We start from the raw sequence: 9,098 nt of genomic DNA on the forward strand, positions 1-9,098 counted from the left end.
TGGTACCAAAGCTGCTTACACTGGTTTGTAGCCAATGAACCATGTCCAAGGTGAGGGAAAGGGCAGGGGTGGAGGGAGGGGGGAGGCAGGGCTGGGGAAGGAGGTGGCCCAGCGCCCTCTCCTGCTCCGCCCTTGGGTGAACAGACCAATCCTCTGATGCCATAACTGAATCCTGTACTTTCTGACATGATCTTGAACTGGATTTGGGAGCAAAAACCCCATGATGTGGTAGAGATATGACTGTAGCTCGGAGCAGTGGGATGGAGAAATCGTGGCCATAATTCTTTCTCCTCCTCTGTGCCCTCCCTTTTCACCCTGCAAAGCACATCGGAGACCTGAGAGCTACATGTTCTCTTTTTTTGTCTTTCCTTTCTTTTGCTATTGGTGGTCAGTTCTACTTGCCAACAAGTCATTTTAAAAAAAACATTTTTTGTAAAGAGGTAACTCAAGGAATAAAATTACAAATTTGCATCATAACAGTGAATAGAATAGACTCTGTTCTAAACGCTTTATGCAAATCAATTCATTTAATCCTCTCAATAAGCCTACGAAGTAAGTACTATTATTATCCCCATTTTACAGATGAGGAAACTGAAGATCAGAGAGGTAAAGTAACTCACCCAAGGTCCACAGCTAGTAAGTTGTAGAGCCTGATTTAACCTCACATTGGCTGGCTCCAGAGTGTGTATCTTAAGTGCGACACTATACTGACTCTCCCATGTATATTTTTAAGATAAATGCATGTAAGAAAATTTGAGCTTACATTAACTGACCTTGAGCTATGTGCCCCTGAACCTCAGGAGTGGTACAGATAATTTTCTGCCATTTGGGTCACTCCAGGGGAAAAGTTGAGGAGTGGTCTTTCACTGGCACCTCTGTAAGAAGCAGAGCCATCTTTCCAGAGGCAAAAATACTGATTCCCCCCACCGCACGGTTTTTGGATCTGGGCGGGGAGGCGTGAGTGAGATATTCTCATCCACGTCTCTCAAAGGAGAAAACCAACTCAGAGAGGGGAAGTGACCTGACTGAGGACACGCACTAGTTAGATACAGAAAGGAAATTTAATACGAGGCTGTTGCTCCAAATTCGGCGCTATTCCCTCTCAAACACCATATTTTCACCTGCCTTCATCTGAATCTTCATCCTCTCATTCCCCTGACAAGGTCCCCCTTACAAGCCCTGAGAAGATCGGAGTGATTTAAAGCTCACCCAATGTTACGATAGTGCGGGCACAGCCCAGGTGCAAGCTTGTCACCTGCTTACTGCAAAGCATGGCCTCTCTCCAGACCAGGGGAGATGGGTGGGAAGCTCTACTTAGCAGCATCAGGGCGGGGGCCAAGCCGAGAGCTGTGTCCTGACTATGCCCTGACACATAGTGGGTGCTGTGCCTGGGCTCCTGAGGATTTCCATCAGCCCCAGGAAGGACAGCTCCCTGAGGAGGCGCAGTCAGGGAAGGTAAGCAGACAGTAGCAGTATGGGGCGTTCAGGCTACCATAAGGAGAACTATGAGAGTACAAGGAGGCAGTATCAGTGCCCAAGGGAGGCTGGACAGGCTTCCTAGATAGGGGCTTATGTGCTGGGCTTTGAAGGCTAAGTAGGAGTTTTTCAGAGAGAAAGGGAAAGGCTTTCAAGGCAGACAGACTACAAAGACTCAGAAGAATGAACCTATCTTACATGTTCTAGAACATATGAGAAGTGGCAGGTCTGGGTGGAGGTCAGCGAAGTGGTGACAGTGGGCTGCGCCCATGAAGGACCTCCCACAGGAGTTGAGATTCTGCAGCCTTCACTATGACATGTAGGAGGTGGATGTTGGTCTTATCTCTGTTTTACGGATGAGGAAACAGGCTCCCAGAGACGGAAAGAAGCACTGAGGGGTGTGAGGACTCAGTCAGGCTTGGGAGCCAGAGGCCAAGTCATCCTCTCCTTATTGGGTGGGCAATGCCAAAGCCCAGACTCTCCCCATCCCCACCCCCTCCACAGTCATCTGACTTCAGGGAGCATCGTGTCCTCAGTCCCTCCCCTCCCTCCACCCTTAGTGTCCTTGTCCTGCTGACATCATGTGCACATGGAAGAGAAATCTGCGGAGATTCCAGAGGCCAGAGTGTGGGAACCAGGACAGATGCTGCTGGCGCTGCCCCAGGGCTGAGTCTCTTCTGGAGCCTCTGGGCGCTGCCAAGGGGGCTCTGGAATGTGTCTGAGGCCTCTGGCTTCCTCCATTGCAGGGCACCCTCCCCCCTCAGGGCCTGGGAAACCTAGGGAGGCTCTCAACACCCAGCCTGCCCTGCCGGCCCTGGGCAGCCTCTGTGGGGCTTTGCGCTGCCTGCACATAGGAGCGGGCAGTGGATGGACATCAAGAGAGCTGGGCCAGCCCATCCAGTCTGCTCTCAGGGGCCCCAAGCTGGGGACGCTGGACCCCATAGACGGAGCTTGATCCTCATGAACTCTGCAACTGAGGGATAGGGAAGGGAACCGAAGCAGTACTGTCCACTGCCTTCCCTGAAGAGGAGTTTGGGAGTGTGTGTGTGTGTGTGTGTGCATGTGTGTGTTGTAGACAGACAAACAGACACAGACAGATGGTCCCACCCCCAACCCCAGCCTCCAGGATAGCTGCGCACCGCCTGTTCTGCACATGTGGCTCTCAGCAGCTGCACATTCCGTCAGTGACCAGCTGTGGCGGCAGCTGGGGAGGTGGGAAGTGAGCGCTGATGGGTCCCGGGGGAGCAGGGGAGGAGTGCAAGGGGAGGACAGGAAGGGCCTGGATGAGCAGGGGTCAGGGAAGGGCTGAGGCAAGGAGGCTCAGATTGTTCTCAGGATGGAACACCAAGCAGGAAAGTGGTGATGAGGAGGCCTGACATCTGGGCCAGAGGCCCTCTATTTGTTAGCTTTGGAACAGAGAGCCTGCAGGAGGTCCAGGGCAGGCCCAGCACACCCACAGCTAGGTCTTGGCACATAGGTGGACCAACATGAGTATAAGGAGAAACTCTCTGGGGAGTTGGATATATCAGTCTGAAGCTCAGAAAAAAAGATCTGTATTAGAGATATAAATTTAAGAATCATTGGCTTGTAGGAGGTAAAGCCATGGGAGCTGATGAGTCACCAGGGGAGAAAATGCATGGAGACAGGCTCAGCCCAAATGCTAGCATTACCAAGCGTTTGCTGTAAACACCAGGCAGTGTTCTATGCATCTTCCCTCATGTAATCCTCCCAAGGAGCCTATGTAGTACGTAACGGTTACCGTCCCATTTTACAGATGAAAAAACCAAGGCACAGAAAGGTCTTTCTTATCCTGGCTCGCCTCCTGCCTCACTGAGGCTCTAGGAATATTGCTGACCCTCTCTGGGTCTCAGTGTCCCCAGACATAAAGGGAGGGGTGAGGCCCTGCAGAGAGAAGATGGAGTGGCACCCAGGTGCTCCAGCCCTCCTCCACACCCCTCCCCAGGCCCTGGGCGGGGATAGTGCCCCTTGTGACTCTGCTGTTTTCCCAGGGGCCAGGCACCACCTCCTCCACAGAGAGGGTGGAGGCCTTCAGGAGCCACCCAGCTCCCCTTTCCATCACTTGTCACTCAGCCAATATTTACCAAACACTTACTACGTGCCAGATGCTGCTAGGTACAGGAGAGACAATAGTGAGCAAATCCTGGTTCCTGCCTTTACATCCCAGAGACAGGCACAAATTATCACAGAATGAATAATACCAACCATGGCCCTGAGCACCCGAGCATCTCCATGCCACCCATCCTCTCCTCTGGGACCCCCCAGATCCCTCCCCGACCCAGCAGTGAGAGGCTCAGTGCCTGGCCCAGCAGAGGTCTCTAGAACCCTGTTCCAGCAGAAGGCCATCACAGACCCCAAACATTTGGAGCCTGGACCATGTCCATTTAGTAATCTGAATACCAGCTCTGAGAGAAGACTGGAGCTGGCCTAGTGTGGGGGTCAGGAATTGAGAAAGTGTCACTGGAGCTGCAACCTGGCCCTGAAAATCTCCTCCTGCTCGCTCAGCGCTGGGGCAGGGGCCGGGGGGAAGTGGGGAGGGTGGAGTTCCCTCTCTGCCTCCCTCCCTTTGGACTGAGGCTGACTGCTACGGCTGAGCTCCCTGGGGCTCGCGCCTCTGCCCTCTCCTGACCCTCTGTCCATCAGCAAGCAAATTCCTGCTGAGCCCCTGCCGGCCTCTGGAGCTGCCTGCGGCGCCCTCTCTCCTTGACCTGCCCCTTCTTCCAACTGCTCCTGCATCCTCCCCCAGACACTTCCCCATCCACAGATCTGGCTCCTGGCTCTGCCTCCTCCATTCATGCCAAGGCCTCTGTGACCCCATGATTGCCCATCTTCCTCTTAGAGCCCAGGACTGGTGACCAGCCCTTGTTCTTGGCCCTCTGGCCTTGGCCCCAGGTGCTCCATTCTTGCTCAAATTTCCACCCCTCCCCAGAGTTTCTCTGGCTGTTTTTGCCAGGGTCCTATCCTAAGTTCTCCTCCTTCTTGCTCAGCACCAGCTCCTTGAGATATCTCACGTACCCCACGGCTGCTGCTACCAGTCCTCAAATCTCCACTCCAGCCCAGATCTCTCTCCGGTTCTCCTCCAGGTGTCCCATGGGCCTCACAGAGCATGGCCACACTGAATCTCTCACCTTCTGCTGTGTCACCTGCACCCACTCAGCCACCCAACAGGAACCCAGCATCACCTGGATCTGTTCCATCTTCATCCCCTCTAAACCAGCCCCCATTGCCTGGCCTATTGTAGGAGTCTCAGATTGGTCCACCCCGCTCTAATGCACGGTGGCTACCAGCATGAATTCTGGTGCCAGCCCACCCGGCTAGAATCCCAGCTCTATCACTTACTAGCCGTGTGATCTTGGGGAAGTTACTTAACTTCCCTATGTCTCAATATAATAGGATTATAATAGATGACAACAGTCACTTCTGTTATAGGGTTGTTGTGAGGTTTAAATGAGTTAATATACATCAAAATACTTAGGACAGTGCCTGGGACATGGCAAGTGCAATAAAAATTTGTTTTTATTATTGCTATTATTATTATTATCATTTATTTATTTTACAAATATTTTAGAATGCCTACTATGTGCTAGGCACTTTGCTACGTGCTAAGGGGGCTAATAATGAACACAAAAGTGGTTCCTACCCCCACCAACTTTACAGTCAGGGTGGAAGCCGTTCATCAAAGTCCCATGTAGTGACAGTTTCCTGCTGCTTGAGCCATGCCCTACGCTTTCTCATCTTATTTATTTATTTTTTTTTTTTGAGGAAGATTAGCCCTGAGCTAACTGCTGCCAATCCTCCTCTTTTTGCTGAGGAAGGCTGGCCCTGAGCTAACATCCGTGCCCATCTTCCTCTACTTTATATGTGGGATGCTTACCACAGCATGGCTTGCCACGTGGTCCCATGTCCATACCAGGGATCTGAACCGGCGAACCCTGGGCCACCGAAGCGGAACGTGCGCACTTAACTGCTGTGCCACTGGGCCGGCCCCCTCTTTCTCATCTTAAAACAAACGGCAGCAAAAGCAAACAAACCCCGGAGTCCACATCTCCCTCCAGCTTCTGTCCTAGCTTACTTTACCATTACAGTCAAGTGTCTGAAATGAGTTTATTCTGCCAGCAAGTATTTATTGTACACCTACAGCATGCCATGTGCTGTGCTAGGTCCTGGAGAGCCAGCAGTGTACAGAAGGGACAAATCTCCACCCTCCATGAGTTTATCTTCTAGTGGGGGACACAGCCAATAAACAACTATAGCAGCATATATAATATAATGTCAGCGATATTAATAGATGCTGCAAAGTAAGATAAAGCGAGATAGAGGACAGAGTGACTGCAGGATTGGTGGCGATTTTAGATAGGGGGTCAGGAGAGTCCTCTCTGAGGATGTGACGTTTGAGCGAAGACCTGAATGGAGTGAGGTTGTTTGAGAAGAGCCGGGGGAAAAGGATTCCAGGTAGAGGGAACAGCACATGCAAAGCCCTGTGGCAGGCACAAGCGTGAATATTGGTGGAATGGCAAGAAGGCTCTAGTGGCTAAGTGAGCAAGGCAAGGTCAAGGACCAGAGCTTAGGACGACCGTACATATCCAGTACGCCCTGGACTGTTTCGGCAGAGTTATGAGTATTGCGTCCTTTCACTCTTCAAGATGCTCCACGTTTAGATGATAAAGTATATAGTCCCCCTACGTACAGGCCGTGGGAAGCAATTGGCATTCCAAATGTGATGGAAAGCCTACAGATGGGTTTTGAGCAGGCAGTGACATATCGGACTGACATTTTCAAGGATCATGACCAAGTACTTGAAACACTCTTCTGGCTCTTGTAACGCTCCTTCCTGGCTCTCCTCCACCTCGCTGGCTGTGCCTTCCCAGTCTCCTCTGGCAGCTCTTTTTCTTCTACTCGACATCTAAATTCTTGGAATTTCTCTGGACCACGGTTTTCAACTGGGGTGATTTCTCCCCCAGGGGACATTTGGTATTATCTAGAGACATTTTTAATTGTCACGACTAGGGCAGGTCCTACAGGCATTTAGTGAGTAGAGGCCAGAGATGCTTTGAAACATCCCACAGTGCACAGAACAGCCCCACACAATAAAGAATTTTCCAGCCCAAAATGTCAGTAGTGCTGAGATTATGAAACCCTGCACTAGATTAGCTCTGTCCAACAGCAAGATAATGGGAGAAATATACAATTAAAGTTTGTCTCGTCGCCACATGAAGAAAAAACTAAAAAGAAAACAAGTGATGTTAATTTTAACAATGTATTTTATTTAATCCAATACATATAAAATATTATCATTTCAACATGTAATCAATATTAAAAATATCAATGCGCGTCCTTCTTTCTTTTTTGAATTCTCCTGGGTATTTCACACTTACCACACATAGCAATTCAGACCAGCCACATTTCAAGTGCTGAGTAGCCACATGTGCATCATGACTATTGTATTGACAGCATAACCCAGTACTAGATAATACAGTTTCATGTTTAAGAGCTATATAAGGTAATAAATTCTAATGGTTTGGCCTTGGAACCAAATTACCTTGCTGAATTCCACTCCTTTCATTTACTTCTTGTCCACTTTAGCTAGAGTTACTCCACTTCCCTGTGCCTTTGATTCTCATTTGTAAAGTGGGGATGATAATAATATTACTACTTTATAGAGTTGTCGAGGATTAAATGAGTTAATACTTACACAACAGTTTCAGATGTTATGCTAAGCGCTCACCAAATGTTAACTGTTTAGCTAGGCCCTTCCTCTGTCTCCGGTCACATTTTCTATCTGGGTAATCTGTCCACTCCCACAGCTTTTTGCTTTTTTTTTGGTGAGGAAGATTGGCCCTGAGCTAACATCTGTTGCCAATCTTCCTCTGTCTTATGTGGGATGCTGTGGCTTGATAAGCGGTGCTAGGTCAGTACCTGGGATCCAGGCATGCGAACCTGGGGTCACCTAAGCAGAGCATATGAACTTAACCACTATGCCACCCATCCAGCTCCTCCCACAGCTTTAAGCGTCACCTATTATCTAATGACTTCCAAAGTTAAATATCCAGCTTAGACTTCTTTTCTGAGCTCCAGACCCCCTATTTAACTGTGCACCCCATTTTGATGAGCTGGGGCATCTCACATGAACTTGCCCATAACAGAGCCCTTGACCTTCGCCTGCAAGTTTGCTCCACTGCCAGCCCTTGCCATCAAAGTCATGACACAGGGCAGATATCTGGGGGGCATCCTTGATTTCTGCCTTTCTGGGGAATGCATAGTGCACAGATTGTGCAACTTCTGTGTTGGTTGAGATTTCCACTCACTGGTGTGTGCTCACAGAAGTTCCATGAGTGCTGAGGGCATTTGGACTAAGAGAGTCCTTAGGCGTGGCTGGGGTGACCCCCAGGGCCTCCTGAGGAAGCACAGGCTGCGGGTACTGACTGCTCATGCCAGCGGCATATCAGTGTGTGTCTGCATGTATGTGTTTGCGCACTTGGTCAAGTGGTTGTGTCTGTGGACATGTGTGGAAGGGGACACAGGAATGTTTTCCCACCTCTGTTATGAAGTGTCCCCAAGTGTCTTGCTGTGGGGGTAAAAGTACAGTTCCTCTCAATGACCAGCTCCATTCTCCCGAGCGAAGGGGTGGCTCCCTCCGTGTCCTGGTGGGCAGGTCCAAGGGAAAGAATTCTCTGGTCCCACCACATCAAGACCTCCTCCTCCCTGCTCGTGAAGTCCACCTTCCAGGATGCTCCCGTTCCGCTTCCTTCTGGGTCTGGGGCACTTCTCTGAGGTACCAGCCCAGGAGAAGGGCAGGTGAGTCTCAGAATCTTCCTTGAGTCTCCCTCCCTAGGGACAGGGCAGCTGGAGCCCGCACAGAACGAACAGTTTGGTCTGTTGGAGGAGGCGGGGGGTACCAGGAAGGGAGGTTGGAGGGTGCCTCCCTGTATCCCTTTTGAGGCCCTGCCACAGCTCTAGGAACGAGCCCTCACCTGGCCTTCTTGGCCTCCCAGGACAGCTCTGCCTCTGGGGAACTGGGAGCTGATTCCCAGGGACCCACGCCCCCCTCCACTACCACCACCATGAAGTCAGGTCCTCATGGACCTTGGCCGGAGACCTCCTGTTCAGGTGGTGCAGCCACAACCTCAGCTGTCCCTTTAGGGGATGACAGCCACCCCTCTCATGTCTGACCATTTCCTGGCCCCCACCCCCAAGCCCCATTCCACTTGCTTCGGACCCCTATGGGAGAAGCTGCTAGGGGATTCTTGTCGAAGATCAGACCACAGCCACCCCCACCAGCCTCACCACCCTCGCCAAACCGGACGTGTCTGCTGCCCCCAGAACCCCAGGAGGCAGAACCCGCAGAGGCCGGGGCATGGTGGAGCGGCGCCTTCACAGGCCGGCCGCGCCGGGGCAAACCAGGGACAGACAGGGACCCCAGGCTTCCCGGAGGGGCCTCCAAGGGCACCTGCCCAAGGCCACCCAGCGCGCGGCGGCCAGGAGGCCAGGCGGCGGAGCGGAGCCGGCCCTCCCGCCGTCGGTGGGGGCGGCGACCGCCCGGGGCCTTCCCACGGCCCGGCCTGTGCGTCCCGGCGGGGGCGCGGGGGCGCGGGGCCCCGGGCTGC

The sequence above is a fragment of the Equus quagga genome, chromosome 5 (genome assembly GCF_021613505.1).
Source record: "Equus quagga isolate Etosha38 chromosome 5, UCLA_HA_Equagga_1.0, whole genome shotgun sequence".
NCBI classification, from domain to species: domain Eukaryota; kingdom Metazoa; phylum Chordata; class Mammalia; order Perissodactyla; family Equidae; genus Equus; species Equus quagga.